This window comes from Eurosta solidaginis, chromosome 1 (genome assembly GCF_040869045.1).
Source record: "Eurosta solidaginis isolate ZX-2024a chromosome 1, ASM4086904v1, whole genome shotgun sequence".
NCBI classification, from domain to species: domain Eukaryota; kingdom Metazoa; phylum Arthropoda; class Insecta; order Diptera; family Tephritidae; genus Eurosta; species Eurosta solidaginis.
The window spans coordinates 65,248,523-65,272,743 of NC_090319.1; the positions used below are offsets into that span (position 1 = coordinate 65,248,523).

General features: G+C 35.3%; 1 protein-coding gene and 1 long non-coding RNA gene across 3 annotated transcripts in view; one reads left to right on the top strand and one right to left on the bottom strand.

Moving 5' to 3' along the window:
• LOC137234031 (uncharacterized) overlaps positions 1-24,221 on the top strand; it is a 199,263-nt gene that overhangs the window by 124,469 nt on the left and 50,573 nt on the right. Inside the window, exon 4 of one of the 2 annotated variants that reach the window (XR_010947663.1) lies at positions 14,800-18,453. The exons of the other annotated variant lie outside the window; for it this stretch is intronic. The gene's annotated coding sequence lies outside the window, so the exon portion shown is untranslated. Of the gene's footprint in view, positions 1-14,799; positions 18,454-24,221 lie in introns of those variants that run through there. 2 annotated transcript variants of the gene reach the window in all.
• On the bottom strand, positions 13,005-15,757 carry LOC137234185 (uncharacterized). The gene is made up of 2 exons (XR_010947723.1): positions 15,120-15,757; positions 13,005-14,628 (listed from the first exon to the last, which is right to left on the bottom strand). It is a non-coding gene; the product is annotated as an uncharacterized lncRNA (long non-coding RNA).

Here is a 24,221-nt window from a genome sequence, read left to right on the forward strand (position 1 = left end):
TAGCGAGCGCTTTCTGCCGTCAATACGTATGCATTCTACGGTCGACAAAGATAGACGGAGGGCCAACAGACATGCACATAAACATAAATTCAGCGCGTCACCAATTACCATCACCGCCAGAGAGGTTGAAGATGCCATTGGTCACGCTTAACCATCCCAAGCAGTGGGACCAGATGGCATAGCCATGCCGATGCTTAAAAGCCTAGGGAAAGAGGGTTTCAAATACTTAGCACATGTCTTCAACCTGTCTCTTTCCACCTTTGTCATACCCGAAAAATGGAAAATGGCCAAGGTGGTCCCGCTACTAAAGCCTGGGAAACCAGCTAACATAGGAGAGTCGTATCGTCCGATATTTCTCCTATCAGCAGTAGCAAAGACGCTTGAAGTCATTTTGTTCTCCTACTTCCAAGCAAATTTGCAGCTAGCCTGTCATCAGCATGGCTTCAGAAAACTCCATAGCAACCCCCACCATAGAACAGTACTAGTAGCGCTAGACCTATCAAAAGCTTTTGATACGGTCAACCATGGCACGTTACTGCAAGACCTGGAAGGGTCTACCCTTACCCCATGTCTTAAAAGGTGGACCGCAAATTATCTGGGTGGTCGGCAGGCATCGGTACAATTTAGAAACGAAACATCAAAACCAAGAAGAATTAAACAAGGCGTGCCACAGGGTGGTGTCCTATCCCCACTTTTGTTTAATTTCTACATATTCACCACCAGAAGGAGTCACTATCGTTTCATACCCCGATGACTGCACAATAATGGCCACAGGCCAAGGCCCACAGATCGATGAGCTCTGCAACAGAATAAACGGCTACCTCCCTGATCTCTCCAATTTTTTCGGCTCGCGAAACCTGGCATTACCACCCATCCGCGACCTTATTCACAACATGGACGTCCCAAATGTCGACAATTTTGAACATACACATCTTGGGTGTAAAGTTTGATCAGGATCTACATTTTGGTGAGCACGCAGCCGCAAATGTTCCAAAAATCCAGAGCCGTAATAACCCCTCAAATCCCTTGCTGGCAGTACCTGGGGAAAAGATAAAGAAACGCTCATTACTACATACAAAGCAATTGGCCAGCCGTTTACATGCTACGCGTCACCCATATGGTCGCCAAGCCTAAAAATTACCCACTGGAAGAAGCTACAGGCCTGAAAAAATACTGCTCTCAGAATCGCCACGGGCTGTCTTCTTATGTCCCCAGAACACCATCTACATAATGAGGTGAGAATACCCCCCATCAGGGAGAGAAATGAGATGCTAACCAAACAGTTCCTGTTGAATACCCAGAAACCTGGGCATCTAAACAGACATCTGATTGATGAGCCAACACCGCCTAGGGGCTTAAGGAGTCATCTCCGTAAGCATTTTGAGGAAATACGGCACCTGAGAATCCAGCCGTATCAAGCAAAAAAACACAAGCAGATCCTTGGTGAACTCCACAAACAGGCGTCGAACCTTTATGCCGGGAATTTCCCGGTGAATCCAGTACTCAAAAAAAAGTATCCAAAACTTGTGGAAGAGGAACGCATTCTCCCCAGTGAAACGCGTATCACTCTTGCTCAACTTCGTTCTGGATACTGTAACAGGTTAAACTCTTACCTATCCGGAATCAACCCCGACATACAAAATGTATGCCCCGCTTGCAATGTGTCCCCACATGACACCAACCATCTCTTTAATTGTAATGTGGAACCAACGCCTCTAACACACCTTTCATTATGATCCACCCCTGTTGAAACAGGAAGTTTCCTTGGACTCCCATTAGAGGATATTGATGACAATTTGTGATCGGTCGCGGCTCTTAGGTGGGGCGAAGCACTGCTACAACAACAACAACAACAACATGGCATCATATGTACGATTTACTATAAGACATTCAGTTGTTAGCTTGGCAGTTGGAAAGTTCTCATCTTGCACTTGTTTTTATGTTAAATTGGTCTCGTGGATGGGGAAAATGCCTATTGTATTAACCGGAATTGTAAATATCGATACTATGTAGATGCTGAACCTGTAAGGCTATCTGAGTATGGGACTCATCTCTTTTTTGTTGCCCTACCCATGAAAACCGAATCACCTAGGCAATCTTATCAGTTGGCTAGTAGAATGTGGGTCACGCAACTGCTGCCCGAATCCCGTCTGTCACTTCCGCAAGTAATCTTATGGTTGACAATGGCTGGGATAGGTCACCAAGTATACCTTCTATCCGGCTGCGTTGTAAAGCGAAATTGATTCCACAATATGGATAGTTCGGGGATTCAAAGAATTGGTTCAAATAAACCTCGACATTTCATGTGATTGCTGCAACGATGGCTACAGCTCTAAACAAAGGTGGTAGGCTTTCAAAATTTCCTGCTGGAAATTGTCTTCACTACTTCAGGACAAAAGTGATAGACTTACCTGTCTGTGGTAGAAGTCAGCACTGTACCACAGCGGAGCACCGTACAACAGACACTTAATTATTACACCAGTTGGCATCCGATCAAGTGGATTTTCATGGGCAGTCAGTTCTCATGATTTCCTGCTTGAAATATTTTCCACCCATTCAAACAAAATTTAGTAGACTTACCTGACTGTGGTAGAAGCCAACTCTCGACCACAGCAGAACAGCATACCACAGACGCTGAAAGATTACCCAGTTGGCGTCCGAGCAAGCGCATTTTCATAGTGAAGACTTATGTAACTTGTGTTTCACAGTTATCTGTCTATTAAACTTTGATCATTAAACAATGTTTACCCCACAATTCCATTCAAAAGATAATATTTTAGAGAAGAGTTTTTTGAGGGTCAACATGCGCTTCAGCCACGAACATATACCACAGAGAAGAGTCAATACATGCTATTATGTAACACTCGGCTGAATATTAGACCCTACAAATTTGATTGAAAAGACTGTACCATGAGCAAAAAAGTATTTCCCCAGTTTACGAAGTTAGCCTCCAAGACATAGATTTTGATTTTCGAAAAACTAAATCTAACCCACTTCTATTAGTTTTATTTACTGTGTTTAAAAAATTAAAAAGGTATGAATGAACTATTCAAACTTTTTTCCATGCAGGTCTTTGAACGAAGCAATATATTTTTCCTTTTTTGAGGTTAAGACCGAACCACGGCCAGCTTTAGCCAAGCGTGCTAAACCGTGATTCGTTAGGCCAATTCTGATGACGAACTGGTATTCAGCACAACAAAAAGCCGGACATTTCTTGCCTCGCATTACCAGATGTGTCCACTTTTTTTGTGCAGCTGTTGCTGTTAATCTATCGCTTTTGAGAAGATTCGGATTTTGAGTCCTTAGAAGGCAGGCATTTTTTTTTAGTGTAGTACTATATAAAGTTTATTGGGAAGACTTACATTTCGAACCTCGAAATTCAATATCAATGTTTGGCGACTAACTACAAAAAACTATCGCCACCGATTTTTTTTTTTTCGTTTTTCGCTGTTAGCGCCTAACCACGATCCGTAAGACCAATTCTGATCGTCCGCTTTGATGCCTTCGAAGTTCTGGCATCTGACCCCCTCTAATTTATACAGTCCCAATAAGAAACGAAGGCAGATCAGCTTTCAAAATGAATGACCGAATTTCGAACGGGGTGATAATTTTCGTTTTTAGATCAACCTCTACAAAGATTGCTTTTTAATTTAATCGGTTCTTTGCAAGCTTGTACCGCCGAGCCATACGAGAACTAGCTTGAATGTGCTTTTACAGAAAATATCTTTGAAAAAAATTTGAAAGTGCTAGTTTTCGTATTGCAGGTCAATACGTTCTTAACAAGTTAAAAGAAAAAAATTTCTATTTTTTCTATTTTGCATTTGCAATATCAACAAGTAAGGAAGGTTAAGTTCGGGTGTAACCGAACATTACATACTCAGTTGAGAGCTATGGTGACAGCATAAGGGAAAATAACCATGTAGGAAAATGAACCGAGGGAAACTCTGGAATGTGTTTGTATGACATGTGTATCAAATAAAAGGCATTAAAGAGTATTTTATGAGGGAGTGGGCCATAGTTCTATAGGTGGACGCCATTTAGGGATATAGCCATAAAGGTGGATCAGGGTTGACTCTAGAATGCGTTTGTACGATATGGGTATCAAATGAAAGGTATTAATGAGTATTTTAAAAGGGCGTGGACCTAAGTTCTATAGATGGACGCCTTTTCGAGATATCGCCGTAAATATGGACCAGGGGTGACTCTAGAATGCGTTTGTACGATATGGGTATCAAATGAAAGGTGTTAATGAGCATTTTAAAAGGGAGTAATCCTTAGTTCCATAGGTGGACGCCGTTTCGAGATATCGCCATAAAGGTGGACCAGGGGTGACCCTAGAATTTGTTTGCACAATATGGGCATCAAACGAAAGGTGTTAATGAGTATTTTAAAAGGGAGTGAACCTTAGTTCTATAGGTGGACGCCGTTTCGAGATATCGTCATAAAGGTGGGCCAGGGGTGACTCTAGAATTCGTTTGTGCAATATGGGTATCAAACGAAAGGAGTTAATGAGTATTTTAAGAGGGAGTGGGCCTTATTTCTATAGGTGGACGCATTTTCGAGGTATCGCAATAAAGGTGGACCAGGGGTGACTCTAGACTTTGTTTGTACGATATGGGTATCAAATGAAAGGTGTTAATGAGTATTTTTAAAAGGGCGTGGGCCTTCGTTTTATAGGTGTTCGCCTTTTCGAGATATCGCTATAAAGGTGGACCAGGGGTGACTTTAGAATTTGTTTGTATGATATGGGTATCAAATGAAAGGTGTTAATGATTATTTTAAAAGGGCGTGGGGCTTAGTTCTATAGGTGGACCCCTTTTCGAGATATCGCCATAAAGGTGGACCAGGGGTGACTCTAGAATTCGTTTGTGCAATATGGGTATCAAACGAAAGGAGTTAATGAGTATTTTAAGAGGGAGTGGGCCTTAGTTCTATAGGTGGACGCCTTTTCGAGATATCGCCATAAAGATGGACCAGGTGTGACTCTAGAATGCGTTTGTACGATATGGGTATCAAATTAAAGGTATTAATGAGAGTTTTAAAAGGGAGTGTTGTGAAGGCGTTTTCCAGATATCGACCAAAATGTGGACCAGGGTGACCCAGAACATCATCTGTTGGATACCGCTAATTTATTTATATATGTAATACCTGCCAAGATTTTAAGGGTTTTTTATTTCGCCCTGCAGAACTTTTCATTTTCTTCTACTTAATATGGTAGGTGTCACAACCATTTTATAAAGTTTTTTCTAAAGTTATATTTCGCGTCAATAAAACAATCCAATTACCTTAACATATTTCATCCCTTTTTTCGTATTTGGTATAGAATTATGGCATTTTTTTCATTTTTCGTAATTTTCGATATAGAAAAAGTGGGCGTGGTCATAGTCGGATTTCGTTCATTTTTCATACCAAGATAAAGTGAGTTCAGATAAGTACCTGAACTGAGTTTAGTAAAGATATATCGATTTTTGCTCAAGTTATCGTGTTAACGGCCATGCGGAAGGACAGACGGACGACTGTGTATAAAAACTGGGCGTGACATCAACCGATTTCGCCCATTTTCACAGAAAACAGTTAGCGCCATAAAATCTATGCCCCTACCAAATTTCAAAAGGATTGGTTAATTTTTGTTCGACTTATGGCGTTAAAAGTATCCTAGACAAATTAAATGAAAAAGGGCGGAGCCACGCCCATTTTTAAATTTTCTTTTATTTTTGTATTTTGTTGCACCATATCATTACTGGAGTTGAATCTTGACATAATTTACTTATATACTGTAAAGATATTAAATTTTTTGTTAAAATTTTACTTTAAAAAAAAATTTTTTTTAAAAGTGGGCGTGGTCCTTCTCCGATTTTGCTAATTTTTATTAAGCGTACATATAGTAATATGAGTAACGTTCCTGCCAAATTTCATCATGATATCTTCAACGACTGCCAAATTACAGCTTGCAAAATTTTAAATTACCTTCTTTTAAAAGTGGGCGGTGCCACGCCCATTGTCCAAAATTTTACTAATTGTAATGAATTATCGCACTTTTTCGGTTTTTCGAAATTTTCGATATCGAAAAAGTGGGCGTGGTTATAGTCCGATATCGTTCATTTTAAATAGCGATCTGAGATGAGTGCTCAGGAACCTACATACCAAATTTCATCAAGATACCTCAAAATTTACTCAAGTTATCGTGTTAACGGACGGACGGACGGACGGACGGACGGACATGGCTCAATCAAATTTTTTTTCCATCCTGATTATTTTGATATATGGAAGTCTATATCTATCTCGATTCCTTTATATATGTACAACCAACCGTTATCCAATCAAACTTAATATACTCTGTGAGCTCTGCTCAACTGAGTATAAAAAAGAGAAAATATCGAACATTTCTTTAAAAAATGTGTGTGTGTTGTTCTTTAACATTATTACAAAAAAATGCTTAGCTTACATACATACATGCATGCGCGCTTCATATGCTATGCTATGCTATAAGTGCAGACAGGTTCTTTTTTCTTTATTATAAATTGTTATTTACAATTATTTAGAGGCAGCTTAATACTGCCTTTGGGTTTTTTTCTCAGCTTTGTACTTATGAAATTAAAAACTATGTAGAAGAAATGTGAAATAAAAAAAAAATTTATCAAATAAAATTTAATATAAAAAAACACAAATTAAAAATAAAATCATTAGAAATGTATATTTTAAAGTAAAAATCAAAATTTTTATATTTCTTAGTTTTTGAGTGCTTTGTTCATAAAACTTTTTCGCGCAACTACACACATGTTAAGGATGTATAACTCAGTCTGTATAAGAGTTGTATATGTGTGTGTTTTTATTGTTGCCTTAATGAATGTACCATGTAAGTGTAACAGGTAATACGCCCGCGTACAGCTAACAATTAAGTTTAAAATGTTATTTGTTGCAAATAATAATTTCCACTTTTGTGTATATTTTTTGTTGTTTTGATTTGTATGCATCATAATTTCATTCTTTCAATTTAAATTAAATGGAATATTTATCATAATTTGCTTTTTTTGCTTATTAAAAGTATAGAATTAAAAGTATTTTTTTATGATTAAATAAAAAAGCTGCTTACACTTTGTCATTTCACCTTTTTGCTGCATTCCTTCTTAAATATTTTTATATTTTCAATGAACTGCGCGAAATATATCAATGAAAGCATTTACAATTTACTTGTTGTTTTTCTACAAATATCAATTTTGAAAAACTTTGGCGAATAACTTTTGTTTTCTTCAACTCGTTTCTAACTTCTATCACACTCAGTTTCAAATGAATTTCGAGCGAATCTCGAATTTTAAAATCATATATTAACTTTTTAAAAAGTGGTGATCATTTGCACTTAAATTGTATGTATGGATGTGTGAATTTAATACTTAAACAATAGTAATAAAATTATTAACAAAGAATAAATTATAAAAAAAAAATACTTTGCATACAAAAATTGTTTGTATGCCTAAAAATTTAAATAAAATATCACTAAATTGTTTTTGTCGCTTGAGGAGCGCATGTGTTATATTGCAAGTATGCATGATTACGTTGAATACATTTTTTCCAATTCCATGTTTACAATTTTTCGAGTTCGAATTTTTTTTCGAACACATGTTGCAGTTTTTTTTTGCTGACAAATTTGTTTGCGCTTAAATTTAAGTTGTTTCTGGCTTGAACTTAAGCGTCAAGATTCTATGACCTGGAAATTGTTTTTCGAACTTTATAGTTTCTTGAACTTAAATTTTTTAAGGCTGCACACTGGACCATTTTACGCACTCGAATTTCAAAGTTTTTCGAACCCAACAATTTTTTCAAACTTGAATTTCAAAGTTAGTCGTGCTGAATAACTTGGTCCGAGTTCAAACTTTAAAATTTCTATAATTTTTCGAAATCACACCCCGAAGTTTCTACAGCTAAAAAATGTTTGACTCACTCAATATTACACAGTTTTCGACATCGTATTCGAAGCGTTTGTCCGATAAAAAAAAAATGATAGAAATCTACTTCGCATCTACTAAGAAGTATACACAGAACTCGAATAAGCTTTTCTAACTTAGATTTGAAATAAATACTGTCAAAAAAGTTGACGTAACAGAACATGCTACTCGCAACATATCCACAGTCCCCCAGCTCAAAATCTAGAAACTCTAATCGTATATTTTTAGAGCAAGTAGCTCTTAGCTCAATTCATCACTTATGAAACTAGGGTAAGTAAAATACCTCGTAGTTCGAAAATGCCTCTGGCACTGTATAACAAATCAAATATAGCCATTTTGAAAGATAACAGTATTGATTTCGAATACAAAAGGTTTGAACATTCCTCAGCTAAGAATGGTGAATACAACTTGTCAGTATACTCACATACGGAATATTACATATGAGAAGCGAAGCATGCAGCGTATTCAGTACGGCCAACGCTTCGCATTGAACATTGAGTAAATGGTATTTCACATTATAAATTTTCACTCTTTACATTTGTTTCAAATAATTAATATTCATATATTCAAATATGATGAAATGCCTGAATATTTACTATTTATTAGGAAATGGCTATTTTACGAAATAACAGCCAGAGGCAAAAATTTAAAAGGAATTTAAATGTCAAGTTTTATTAATTTATTTGCAATTGTCTGTAAGTTTAAAATATATTTCGGTTTAGTTGGTTCATTGTATAACATAAAATAAACAAAAAATATATAAAATCTGTTTTCGAAAATTTCTAATTTTTTGGAAGTTTTATGTTGTTTCGAAATTATCAGCAGGCATGCAGCTATTGCTGCATTTAGTAGTTGTTATTTTAATTTAAGAAAATCTGTTTTCAAATTTTTCGAAATTTTAAGATATTTTAAAATTATCAAAATGCATTCGGCTATTGCTGCTTTTAAAAGTTGTTACTATAATTTGAGTTCTAAAGATAAATTGTATCTCGAAAATGCCAAGCGTTTAATACAAATCGTTGAATTAAACTTTCGGAAGTGGGGTGGTTAAACGTTTTTCAAAGAGTCTAAACAAACATATATATACATAAACATATTTTCGAAATTAAACGTTTTTCATTTATTTTCTCGACAACGGTGAAACTTTTTTTAATCATTTTTTAAAAAGTTACAGCAGCGGAAAATGAAAATCAGTCACTTTCAAAGATATGTTTAAATTATAGCTCTAAAACCAATTCTAATTGCGAACGGCTGAAATAACTCAAATTTTGAAAAACTGAAAATTGTTTTTTTGTTTTTTTGTTTTTTCATCATTGTGAACTATAACCATAAGCTTTCCTGAAAACACGGATCTACGAAAAATACTGCGCCACTTAAGACATTTTTACTAAAATGGCAGTGCAGTTAAGAAAGGAAATTTCAAGAATTGTTTCGCTTAGGTATATTTCTTGTTCTTAATAACCAGTAAACACAATTCTTGCCTGAAACTTAAACTTTAGGCTTTCATTATTATGCATTTTGCTTTAATTTTAGTCTTTTACAGACGTCAAAATAGAAATTTAAAATAAGAACTAAAAAACTTTAATGCGTCCTAATAGCTTTTTTATACTCAGTTGAGCAGAGCTCACAGAGTATATTAAGTTTGATTGGATAACGGTTGGTTGTACATATATAAAGGAATCGAGATAGATATAGACTTCCATACATCAAAATAATCAGGATCCAAAAAAAATTTGATTGAGCCATGTCCGTCCGTCCGTCCGTCCGTCCGTCCGTCCGTCCGTTAACACGATAACTTGAGTAAATTTTGATGTATCTTGATGAAAATTGGTACGTAAGTTCCTGAGCACTCATCTCAGATCGCTATTTAAAATGAACGATATCGGACTATAACCACGCCCACTTTTTCGATATCGAAAATTTCGAAAAACCGAAAAAATGCGATAATTCATTGCCAAAGGCGGTTAAAGCGATGAAACTTGGTAGATGGGTTGACGTTATGACGCAGAATAGAAAATTAGTAAGATTTTGGACAATGGGCGTGGCACCGCCCACTTTTACAAGAAGGTAATTTAAAAGTTTTGCAAGCTGTAATTTGGCAGTCGTTGAAGATATCATGATGAAATTTGGCAGGAACGTTACTACTATTACTATATATGTGCTAAATAAAAATTAGCAAAATTGGATGAAGAACACGCCCACTTTTTAAAAAAAATTTTTTTTAAATTCAAATTTTAACAAAAAATTTAATATCTTTACTGTATATAAGTAAATTAAGTCAAAATTCAACTCCAGTAATGACATGATGCAACAAAATACAAAAATAAAAGAAAATTTCAAAATGGGCGTGGCTCCGCCCATTTTCATTTAGTTTGTCTAGAATACTTTTAATGCCATAAGTCGAACATAAATTTACCAATCCTTTTGAAATTTGGTAGGAGCATAGACTCTATGACGGTAACTGTTCTCTGTGAAAATGGGCAAAATCGGTGGAAGCCACGCCCAGTTTTTATACACAGTCCACCGTCTGTCCTTCCGCTCGGCCGTTAACACAATAACTTGAGCAAAAACCGATATATCTTTACTAAACTTAGCCCACGTACTTATCTGAACTCACTTTATCTTGGTATAAAAAATGGCCGAAATCCGACCATAACCACGCCCACTTTATCGATATCGAAAATTACGAAAAATGAAAAAAATGCCATAATTCTATACCAAATACGAAAAAAGGGATGAAACATGGTAACTGGATTGGTTTATTGACGCAAAATATAACTTTGGAAAAAACTTTGTAAAATGGGTGTGACACCTACCATATTAAGTAGAAGAAATTGAAAAAGTTCTACAAGGCGTAATCAACAGCCCTTGGAATCTTGGCAGGAATACTGTTAGTGGTATTGAATATATAAATAAATTAGCAGTACCCGACAGATGATTTTCTGGATCACCTGGTCCACATTTGGTCGATATCGCGAGAACGCCTTCACATATACATCTAAGGGCCACTCGCTTTTAAAACCCTCATTAATGCCTTTAATTTGATATCCATATCGTACAAACACATTCTAGAGTCACCCTTGGCCCACCCTAATGGCGATATCTCGAAAAGGCGTGCACCTATAGACATAATGCTTACTCCCTCTTAAAATGCTCAGTAACACCTTTCGTTTGATACCCATATCGTAAAAACATTCTAGAGTCACCCCTGGCTCACCCTAATGGCGATATCTCGAAAAGGCGTCCACCTATAGACCTAATGTCCACTCCCTCTTAAAATGCTCAGTAACACCTTTCGTTTGATACCCATATCGTACAAACATTCTAGAGTCACCCCTGGCCCACCCTAATGGCGATATCTCGAAAAGGCGTCCACCTATAGACCTAATGCCCACTCCCTCTTAAAATGCTCAGTAACACCTTTTGTTTGCTACCCATATCGTACAAACATTCTAGAGTCACCCCTGGCCCACCCTAATGGCGATATCTCGAAAAGGCGTCCACCTATAGACCTAATGCCCACTCCCTCTTAAAATGCTCAGTAACACCTTTCGTTTGATACCCATATCGTACAAACATTCTAGAGTAACCCCTGGCCCACCCTAATGGCGATATCTCGAAAAGGCGTCCACCTATAGACCTAATGCCCACTCCCTCTTAAAATGCTCAGTAACACCTTTCGTTTGATACCCATATCGTAAAAACATTCTAGAGTCACCCCTGGCTCACCCTAATGGCGATATCTCGAAAAGGCGCCCACCTATAGACCTAATGTCCACTCCCTCTTAAAATGCTCAGTAACACCTTTCGTTTGATACCCATATCGTACAAACATTCTAGAGTCACCCCTGGCCCACCCTAATGGCGATATCTCGAAAAGGCGTCCACCTATAGACCTAATGCCCACTCCCTCTTAAAATGCTCAGTAACACCTTTCGTTTGATACCCATATCGTACAAACACATTCTAGAGTCACCCCTGGCCCACCCTAATGACGATATCTCGAAAAGGCGTCCACCTATAGACCTAATGCCCACTCCCTCTTAAAATGCTCAGTAACACCTTTCGTTTGATACCCATATCGTACAACCATTCTAGAGTCACCCTTGGTCCACCTTTATGGCGATATCTCGAAAAGGCGTCCACCTATAGAACTAAGGATTACTCCCTTTTAAAATACTCATTACCATCTTTCATTTGATACCCATATCATACAAACACATTCTAGAGTCACCCCTGGCCCACCCTAATGGCGACATTTCGAAAAGGCGTCCACCTATAGACCTAATGCCCACTCCCTCCTAAAATGCTCAGTAACACCTTTCATTTGATTCCCATATCGTACAACTAGAGACACCCCTGGTCCACCTTTATGGCGATATCTCGAAACGGCGTCCACCTAGGGAACTAAGGATCACTCCTTTTCAAAATACTCATTAACAGCTTTCATTTGATACCCATATCGTACAAACATATTCTAGAGTCACCCCTGGTCCACCTTTATGGGGATTTCTCGAAAAGGCGTTCACCTATAGAACTAAAGCCCATTCCCTTTTAAAATACTCATTATCACCTTTCATTTGATACCCATATCGTACAAACACATTCTAGAGTCAGCCCTGGTCCACCTTTATGGCGATATCCCTAAATGGCGTCCATCCATAGAACTATGGCCTACTCTCTCTTAAAATACTCTTTAATACCTTCCATTTGATACACATGTCATACAACCACATTCCAGGGTTACCCTAGGTTCATTTTCCTACATGGTGATTTTCCTTATTTTGTCTCCATAGCTCTCAACTGAGTATGTAATGTTCGGTTACACCCGAACTTAGCCTTCCTTACTTGTTTTATTTAATACTAAATTTAAAAACCTCCAGCTTTTTGAAAATGTGTGAAAATAAGTGTTTTATGCTTTTCATTTTGCAATCGTTAGTAATATTTTTGTACTTTTTTTTCAATTTAATTTAAAATATTATTTTGTTTGTGACCACTAAATTTTTCGTTTTAAAATTTTTAAGAAAGAAAACTGTCAGAATAAAACGGTAAATCTTTAAGTTTTTGAAAAATGATTTGCGTCTTTAATTTGTTTTCAATTATTGTTGTACACAAAGATAACATTACAGTTTTACAGTTTACAGTTTTGACTTGATTGATATTGCAGTATTAATATTGTGTTGTTTTGGTTTTTTAAGTGTATAAACTACATATTGAATACATATATTTTTTGAAATTCTTTATGTATAGTTTTCTTATTTTAGCTATTTAAATCTTTTGCTTGCATATATTCTTAATATCTCATATTGTTTTACCAAAAAATAATTGAACAAAATATTATTTATTAAAAAATCAAAATACAAACATTTTGCGAACATAAAACAGAATTTGAATATTGATAGTTGGTTTTTTGTTTTCTTTTTTTTGCTGTTTTTATTATAAGTAATTAAAGTAAATCGATTTCCATTTTGTTTTTTTTTTTTTTTTTGTTTTTGTTTGCAAAACTTTAGTTTTCTTTAGAAATTTTTTGAATATTTTTATATTTTTTGTTTATTATAAGTTTTTTTTATTATATTTTTTTTTTGTTTGTTTGCTTGAGCGAACCTTTTCCCATCTGCTTTTCCCATCTCTGAAGCGTATACATGCTCAACTCAATCGCTTAACTATAAGATTTGATTTTCCTTAGCGCCTGCTGCCCGCATTCTGCTTTGCCGCGCTTTTTTCCAAATTATTTACTATAATTTCATATTTTGCTGAGCATATACCGCTCTTTCATTTCAATTGTGTTCTGATTTGTTAAGAGATACAAGCTCAAAATTATTTGTAAAAAATCTGAAACTGTATCTGAACGACAAGCCAGCACACAATTATACAACGAAAAAATGCGCTGGAACGGCATCAATCTTTTGTATGATGGTCCGCCACATTTATTTTTTTTGTTTTTTAATTTTTTCTTTTTAAAACTTTTTTTCGTTCGCATAATTTTATAAGATTTGAAATAGAATTAAACATCTTTCCCTTCAAATTTGCGCCCGCTCTTAATCCCTTTCGAATTGTTTTTTTTTCTTCTTTTTCTTTTTCTTACGCTTAACTTACGTACATACAAGCATACATATACAGTATTTTTAAAGATAAAGAAAAATCAAACAAATTCTAAATCTTTCGTTATTATGATGCATAGCAAAATATACACACATCGCAGTGGAGAGTTGGGTGTTATTGTTTAGATGACAAAAAAAATTAAATGTATGCTGTTCCAGTTGCTTACGTTGACGGTTTCGCTTTTTCATTTTTTTTTTTTTGTTTTTTTTTTTTTAACGAGAACGAAAGTTTTGTTGTTGTGTCATGCAGGATATGTCATTGTCGTTGACGTTTCACAACTTCAATTTTCTTTTACGTTTCATAATACAAAATTTGTTTCTACTTCTACACAATAACTTTTTATCTCTTTATAGCAAATTTTTTTGCTTTTCTCATTTTTCTTGCCTACTCCTCTATACTTTGACCGTCTTAACTGGCAAATAATTATCATCCTGCAGTTATTTGTTGAGTTTGTACGCAAAAATCTGATGTATTGACTGCACACTGCTGTTTTGCGTATGTTCTGTATTAACACTGTTCGAAAATTGGAATAATTGGAGATGTCGGCCAATCTTCCTCCTCCTCAGAGCTGATACTTTCGGTTCTGTAAAAGAAAAAGTAAGCAGTTTTAGATAATGTAAAGATAATTAAAATTTGAAATACAAAAATTTTTAAATATTTCAATGCAATATAAGAAAAATTATAGTTTCTGCTGATTTCGAAAAGATCTCATACACTATTTTTATTCATTACAGAATTCTTTTTTTTTTCAAAGGAAAACAAATTTTGCACATTATATGGGAGAACCCAGCTATTGACTTGACGTTAGGAAAAACTCAGCGAGTGCACATAAACCAAATCTGTGGAGCAAAATCAGAGACTTTTAAGAAAAGGGAAAAAGAGAAAAAGGGAATTTATATAGCCAAGGAAGACGAAAATTACAAGAAAAAGGAGAGGTAAAAGAAGCTGGAGGAGAAAGAGTAAAAAAAGATATTTCTGACGATGACGATGGTAATGATGATGCTCATTATGGTGGTGATAATTAAAAGGAAATGAAGAAAAAGTTCATTTATTGCAACAGTCACGGTTACGTACCGGGTGCGGTTACAATTAAAGTTGCGGTTTTGGTTAGTGCTCTGTTACATTAGTCAATAATATGACACTTAGCCAAAATTCAAACTCAACTCTTTTTTTTTTCGAGATTTGATTGCATGGAGGAGGACCTTCTTATATTTGAAAGTCCCAGTTCCAGGTTATTGTCCAATACATAAAATGATTAATTTCTGGATTAACTTTCCAAAGTATGTAAGTAATTTAGGCTCCACTAGTACACAATGGTAATACCAACTGGCCAGAACCATGTGTAGCAGCTTGCTATTTGTATTTAACTATGTGCTTTGTAAACTGGTTTTTTCATGGCACCACGCCAGGTTATATTCAAATTGTCTTAAGTTGTTAATTATCCATTTAATTATTGTAATTATTTTTCATATTCACTCTAGTCATGTGTACATGACAAAATTATTAATTATTAAAATTCAATATATGGCTTGTTGCCATGTTATTTCAGTATCCCGTTATGGGTAAAGTCCCGTTCGTATATAATTTTTATGGCGTCACGCTAGGTTCTCCATTAATTTATGTATGTATGTATAATATTAGGTTAGGTTTTTTCTTGGCACCACGCCATTTTTCCAATGTCACTGATTCGGGTACAAGTCCCGTTCGTATATAAAAACCTTTTGATTTGTATGGCATCACGCCAGGTTTTCCGTTAGTTTATATATGTATGTAAATTTTTTAGGTTAGTTTTTTAATTGGCACCACGCCATTTTTCCAATGTCACTGATTCCTATTAGGAGTGCATAAAACCGCCCTAACTCCAGGTCAGGGAGGCACTGCATCTCCTAACTTCGCCAAAACGCCCGAGGGACGCACCGAAGCCAACCTTGTGGACTCTTTAATTTTTCACTCAACGCAAAAAGCCCAAAAATTTACGTTGAGTAGAAGATGACCCGAACGACCGCTCGCTCGAAAAGACAAGACCGGAATGAAACTCAACTCCAAAGAATTTCGCGCTAAAACATTAGTTCGCCTTGAAATTTAAAGATTTTCCGAGCTGTACAATTTTTGGAACTCAACTTTAAAGTTTTTCGAACTTGAATGTTTTTGAGCTCAAACGTTAGAGTTTTTCAAGCTGCCACATATTTACGAACTCAAAATGCAAAGCTTTTCGAACTGCAACACTTTTCGCACTCCTATTTTAAATTTTTCGAACATAAAAATTGTATCTAACTCGAATTGCAAAGTTATTCGTGGTGGAATATTATTTATATTAATTTTTGTTCATCAAAAAAAAAAAAAAAAAAAAAAAACAGCGATTTGAACAAGTATTCGAATAGTTTGTCCAAAAAACAATGCATTGATAAATTTATTGCCGAGTGTTTGCGTATCGACTTAGAATGCTGAATTATCATTTTTAGCTCAGATTTCAAAGCTCTCTGCTCATCTTACTGCGGTGTGAACGGCAAAAAATCAACCTCAAATCAACTTGTGTAAAAATGTGATTACATAAAGGGTGTTAAGTTATGGTTATTCGTTGCTAGGATTGTGGGTACTATGTCGTATACGCTAGCGAGTTTGGTTACGGTTACGGCGCTATTATCAGTCTTATGGTTGCGGTTATGGTGACAGCTTCGCCGACTCTTACGGTTACGGTTACGGTAGCAAATGTAGTAGCGCTTACAGTTACGTTTATGTCAATCATAGCGGTCACGGCGACGCTTATTGTACCATTAACTGTTATAGGGGAGCTGATAATTATGGTCGCAGTTAATGCCCCGATTACGTCCATGTTAATGGTTACAGTCACGGTAACTATTATAGCTACAAATGCAGTGACGAACATGATTACAATTACAAAAAAGTTTATAGTTACGACCACGATTACTATTCTGGTTACATCTACGATCACGGTTACAATTACGGGTAAAGTCAAGGTTACCAGTTTAATTAAAATACCGACAGCAAATTAGAGCACATTTTTTATAGAGTGGTGACGGAGTTGTTAAGGAACTCATTCTATATGGAAAAATTATTGAAAGCCCAGTGGCAGCAATAGTTTTGTCGTCATTCCGGAATAATAAATAAAAGTAAAAATTTGTCAGTCGTTATTTCGAAGAATTTTTTATTATTCCATTTTTTGTTCAATGGATTGCATTCGTTGCATTGCAATACTGAAATAAGTGCATTGAACAGTCTTTTGCACGTCTGTGTTACAAAAACGATCTGGTGATACGAAGGGATTGAAATAGAAGACTTGAGTAAGAGTGACGCTTTTTCGTGTGAGACTGCCGATTATTTCTACACCATTTCCAGATGGATTTTAGAAAGGGTTAATTGGAAATAAGAATAATCAATTGGATTTTCGAAAGCATTGGTTGGATTTTCGAAAGCATTGGTTGGATTTTAGAATTGTTCACTCGACTTTCGAAAGCATCAATTGGCATTTAGAACTGTCAATCGGATTTTAGAGAACGTCATTTGGGTTTTAGAAAACATTCAAAAGTTCAAATTTACTCTTTCTGAAATCTAATTGACCTTTTCTAAAACGGCCATAACCGTCTAAACGGTTAAGCGCCAATTTAGTAAGTAATTTGAATACATATGAAGGAGTGCAGTTAAATGAACCCGTTTCGTTTTTTCAAAAACTCCATTTACGTTTTCTAAAATCCCACTAACAGTTCTTAAATCCAAATGACACTTTCAAAACTCCAACTGACAATTCTAAAATCCAATTGACGCTTTCCAGAATGCAATTGACAATTCTAAAATCTAACTGACGCTTTCGAAAATCCAACTGACTAATATAAAATCTAATTAAATTTTTCTAAAATACAGTTGACACTTTCTAAAATCCAACTTGAAGTGAAGTAAATTCTATTCAGTTATACACCAATAATATTGTAACATGAAAGTCCCTTTTTCGAAAGATCTAAAATTGGCCCTTTTCAATTAATCAATTTTGCTGCGACATATCCCTCCCTCAAATCGGATATTTCCTACGGTCTGTCATCACTGTTGAGAAAATCGATAGGTCTATCTATCCCTCAGTTTTCATATGGGGAGCGATTTTTTTATATGGATTTTAGTTACCTCTTGAGATGGACTTTTCTTATTGTGGCTATGCTCGGAACGCCCTGACGCGCTTTGGTCTGGGCCTGCTTATCAAGCTGCCTAAGTGCTCATATTTTAAGCTCACTTTACATTATTGGCAAGCACGAAAAAACCTCGAACTCTTGTATAATAGCAAAGCAAAATTTTCCTTTTATATAAAACACATATTTTGTTTGAGTTTAAAAAACAATGAACGCAAATTGTCAGTTGTTTTTTGATTACTTAAGAATTTACTTAGCGATCAAGAAATAAGATTGCTTTGTGGCCATATTCAGGTTATAAATTTTTTTTAATAATAAAAACAATGATAAATGATAAGAAGAAAGTTAATTAGAAGTGAAAATAAGCAAGTTGTATACACATACATACAATTTGGTTTGCTCGTGCCTCGTTTCAATGCAATGAACTTGAAAGCGATAAAAAATTTTGTGTTTTTTATTATTTTGAAATTTCAGACAATCTTCAGCAGCTTATAACTACATATATATAAATATACATATGTGCGTTCAATGATGTTCTAAGAATGTTTTATTCTTAACGGAAAAACGTTAAAAATATTTAAGTGGCTATACGTTCTGAAATAAAAAAACAATAAAAAAATTAAAAACAAAATTTTCAACATTAAAAAAAATTTAAAAGCAAATCAAATTTTGGCATTCATTGATAAAAAAAAAAATATACAAAAAAACGAGTCATGGCTGGGTTAATATCGGCTGATGATTAAAATAACCCCCTATCTGGACTGTCGTTTCAAAAACGCCCCCCACCTCAGAAAACTTTCAAAATTCCATTGAAGTACGCCCTATCTAATGATTTGTTTCAAAAACGCAGTTAGTTGGGGCGTTTATGAAAAAAATTCTAAAGTAGGCCGTTTTTGAAGCAAGTTCTGAAATAGTTTTTGTAAAATATTTTGAGATATGGCGTTTTCGCACTGACAGCCGAGATATGGTGGTGTTCCACTCTGGCGCCTGTATGATTGCAATTGTATAACAAAAAAGTCCCAGTAAGTGAATATAAACCAAATTAGAAAATTAGGTGAATTAGGATACCAAGGAAGAGATTAGCGTAAAGGGGGAGAAGAAAAGGAAGTAAATGGATGTAGGGTTATTTACTTGTTATAAATATACTTGTTATATTTTAAAATTTATTATTATTAGATTGTTTATTTTTATTTATTCATAATGCTAAACATATATATATATATATATATATATATATATATAATTTTTGATTTAAGCATCTATATGATTGATACGATTATCACTAGCTAATAGGATTTCAAGATTTTTTTGTTTCATCAAAACAGTTTTGTATGTGATCAAAACGATTATTGTATATTTTCAACTCCCGTAAAGTATTCAGACACCCAATTCTTGCGGCAGATCGGAAAGTTGATTGCATGACAAATTCAGCAAAGTAAGGCGTGTAAATAGAGACACAAATGCTGGTACTTTAGTTAGTTGATTCTTGGCAAACACCAAATCACTAGCACAGTCCTTGAGAAGTTGAAGCGATTCAGGTAATGTATCTTATCATGGATTGTTGATAGATATTGTATTGTAATAGTACAGATTTTAATTTTATAATTGTTTTATTTTTGTTCACTATTGTATTAAAAATTTAAAGATTCTTGTTCAAATAATTTAGTGATGTTGAAGCGAAAATTTTCCATATAAACTATTTTGTAAATAATAGTATTTATTTTAGTCAAAATTCTTTTAGATGTTTTTACACTATAAAAATGTTTACTTTATTTTAGAATATGTTTCTGTTAATCAAATTTCTATATAAAATAGTCTTTGAGTTTTAAACTAATCACTGCCTTAATGATCTGGCTTTTCTTTAATAACATTTCCGTATCATTGTGTAGGCACATGTATGTGATAATTATAGTCACATTAACATTTATAATTCACTAGTTCTGCATTTAACAACGTTGACTTAAATCCAAATTCGTTGTACAAGTATGCACGTTCAAATAATTTTAGGTCCGTTGGTAGGATCGCCAATATAGTTAAGATAATAACTATTTTTCTAAAATATTATTATTTTATTTGTTGAAAATCAATCTCGCAAAAATTATTTATTTTCACATTTTTAAAAATTCTAAAATATCTAACTTAAAAATTTTCATTTTGAAAGAACATTAAAAGTAAAGTAAAATTAAAATAATTTACAAAAATACAGTATATTTATTTTAAGTAGATAACCCTACATTTAGGTTAGGTTAGGTGAGGTGGTAGCTGCCCTGATAAGGATAGCTCACTTGGACAACACGAAGGTCCGTTGTGATACCACATACACCAAAAATAGCGGTGACTTAGATCTAGCTACTTAGAGAATCGTTGAGTAGCAACGATAAAGCTCCGAATGATACCGATCTCAACTTTGGATAAATCCTCGGGAGATCCAAGTGAGTCGCCGAAGTACTTTCGCTTAGTTCTGGCAAAAGCTGGGCAATCAAGCATAAAGCGATTTGGTGATTCCACTTCATTGTTCTCCATACAGCTGCAGCAGGATGGAGTTTCCAGTATATTGAGACGTACCGCATGCATACCCATCGGACAGTGCCCTATCAAAACCCCAATGACCATTGATAGGTGAGCCTTAGTGAATCCAACTATTTCAGCAGACCTCCTGCCATTCACTTTCTGCCAGAAAGATCTTGCTACCCTGCAAGACGTGGTGTCCACGCAACGTTTGCTGAGCTGACTCGAGGCCCAGCTATGGAGAAGCAATCCACAGTTGGCCAGCGGAATTCCGAAATCCCTACAGCCATCTTCATTCGGTTCAGTTGTACCGATGCGGGCTAAGAGATACGCTTGACAGTTACCCGGGATATCACTATGGCCCGGGACCCAGATAATCTTAATTGTAAAATAACTCGATGCAATCGCAAGCGAGGCCAGGCACTCCCAGATCACCCTCGATCGCACTCAAGGCCTTGATAGCCGCTTGGCTATCAGAGTAGATGTTAAATTCCCTAACCGTAATAGCACTGGATAGCATTCCATCCACCGCATCCTTAATCGCAGCAACTTCCGCTTGGAATACACTGCAGTGATCAGCCAACTTAAACTTGCGGCTTACATTTAGCTCTTGACAGAAGACCCCCCGCAATACCTTTCCGTCCAACTTCGACCCATCCGTGAATAAGTTAACCGGTCCCATGCCCCACATAATTCCTCTTCCCACTCCTCCATCGCGGGAAAGACTAGGGTGAAGGTTGCATAGGAAGCAGTCATCGGTATACAATAGTCCGTCCTGTCCGAGATAAAGTCGAAATTAGTAAGAAGGCTAGAGTGTCCGAAGTAAGAAAGCCCATAACCCATATCACGAAGCCTGACCAACGACCGGGCCGCGGCTGCCTTTCCCGCAATATCTACTGAATGTATGTTCAGCATGACATTCAGTGCCAAGGTAGGTGTTCTTCTCAGAGCGCCACTGATACCAATAAGCGCCGTCCGTTGCACTGACACTAACATTTTGGAGGTGCTCGCCGTGTCTAGTGCTTTCCACCAGACCAGCACCCCATAACCCTACATTTACTCCCGCTCAATATATTTGGTAATAAACCAAATATTTATTTTATTTTTAAAAATTTATTATACCTGTCATGAAAATGAAATGGTATATTAATTTCGTCACGAAACCGAAAAGTGTAAGTCCTTAAAGGAAAATAGATAGACCCACCATTAAGTATACCGAAATAATCAGGTTGAAGAGCTGAGTTGATTTAGCCATGTCCGTCTGTCCGTCTGTCCGTCTGTCTGTTTGTATGCAAACTAGTCCCTCAATTTTTGAGATATCTTGATAAAATTTGGTGAGCAGGTGTATTTGGGTGTCCGATTAGACATTTGTCGGAACCGACCGGATCGGACCACTATAGCATATATCCTCCATACAACCGATTTTTCAGAAAAAGAGGATTTTTGTAATATCTTACCCAATTTAACAGATTGAAGCTTCAAACTTCACCATATACTTTCGTATATTGCACATATTGTTGCCTGAAAAAATTTATGAGATCGGTCGTATATATAGTATATATCCCCCACAACCGATTGTTCAGATAAGGAACTTTTCGTAATTACTGCCCTATTTTAAGAGCTAGAGGCTTCAAATTTCAGCGAATGCTTACGTATATAGCATATATTATTGTCTGAAAAAATCATAAAGATCGGTGGTATATATAGTATATATATGGTGGTATATATAGTATATATATATAGTATATATATATATTTTTTCGCAAATTTTAGCCCCATTTTAACAGCTAGAAGCTTCAAATTTCACCGAATATTTACTTATATAGCATATATTGTTGTCTGAAAAAATCATAGAGATCGGTTGTATATATAGTATATATCTCATACAACCGATTGTTCAGATAAGAAACTTTTCGCAATTTCTACCCCATTTTAACAGCTATAAGCTTCAAATTTCACCGATTGGTTACGTATATAGCATATATTGTTATCTGAAAAAATCAGAGAGATCGGTTGTATATATAGTATATATCTCATACAACCGATTGTTCAGATAAGAAACTTTTCGCAATTTCTACCCCATTTTAACAGCTATAAGCTTCAAATTTCACCAACTGCTTACGTGTATAGGATATATTGATGTCTGAAAAAATCATTGAGATCGGTGGTATACATAGTATATATCTCATACAACCGATTGTTCAGATAAGAAACTTTGCGCAATTTCTGCCCCGTTTTAACAGTTAGAAGCTTCAAATTTCACAAAATGCTTTCGTATATAGCATATATTGTTGTCTGAAAAAATCATAGAGATCGGTGGTATATATATTATATACTTCATATAAACTGTCATATTGACCCCTTTTTTACGGCTAGAAGCTTCAAGATTCATCAAATTTCATCAAATAGTTACGTTTACGTCATATATTTTTGAAATACGTGATTCGTAGCCATAGTTTTTACATGCAGACCACAAAAAACGTGAAGCTTTGCATCCTCACACAGATTACCTACCTATTTTTATACCTTTCATGAAAATGAAATGGTATATTAATTTCGTCACTGTTGGTAGGAATTTGGAAGGGGATTTGTATACTTGCGTGAATGTCCGGTACAATAAAAGAAAAGCACTTCTTAGTTCAACGATTTAATGAGGACTAAAAGATAAAATTCATGTGTACATATAGTTAACTCATCAATATATGTAATATGTCTTATTCATTCTAATTATTAGAAATATGTTCTCAATAGGAAATATTGAACTTAAAACTCCAAGTTATTATTTCAACAGTCACGAAACCGAAAATTGTAAGTCCTTAAAGGAAAATAGATAGACCCACCATTAAGTATACCGAAATAATCAGGTTGAAGAGCTGAGTTGATTTAGCCATGTCCGTCTGTCCGTCTGTCTGTTTGTATGCAAACTAGTCCCTCAATTTTTGAGATATCTTGATAAAATTTGGTGAGCAGGTGTATTTGGGTGTCCGATTAGACATTTGTCGGAACCGACCGGATCGGACCACTATAGCATATATCCTCCATACAACCGATTTTTCAGAAAAAGAGGATTTTTGTAATATCTTACCCAATTTAACAGATTGAAGCTTCAAACTTCACCATATACTTTCGTATATTGCACATATTGTTGCCTGAAAAAATTTATGAGATCGGTCGTATATATAGTATATATCCCCCACAACCGATTGTTCAGATAAGGAACTTTTCGTAATTACTGCCCTATTTTAAGAGCTAGAGGCTTCAAGTTTCAGCGAATGCTTACGTATATAGTATGTATTGTTGTGTCAAAAAATCATAGAGATCGGTGATATATATAATATATATATGATGGTATATATAGTATATATATATAGTATATATATATAGTATATATATATAGTATATATATATTTTTTTACGATTTCGGCCCCATTTTAACAGCTAGAAGCTTCAAATTTCACCAACTGCTTACGTGTATAGCATATATTGATGTCTGAAAAAATCATTGAGATCGGTGGTATACATAGTATATATC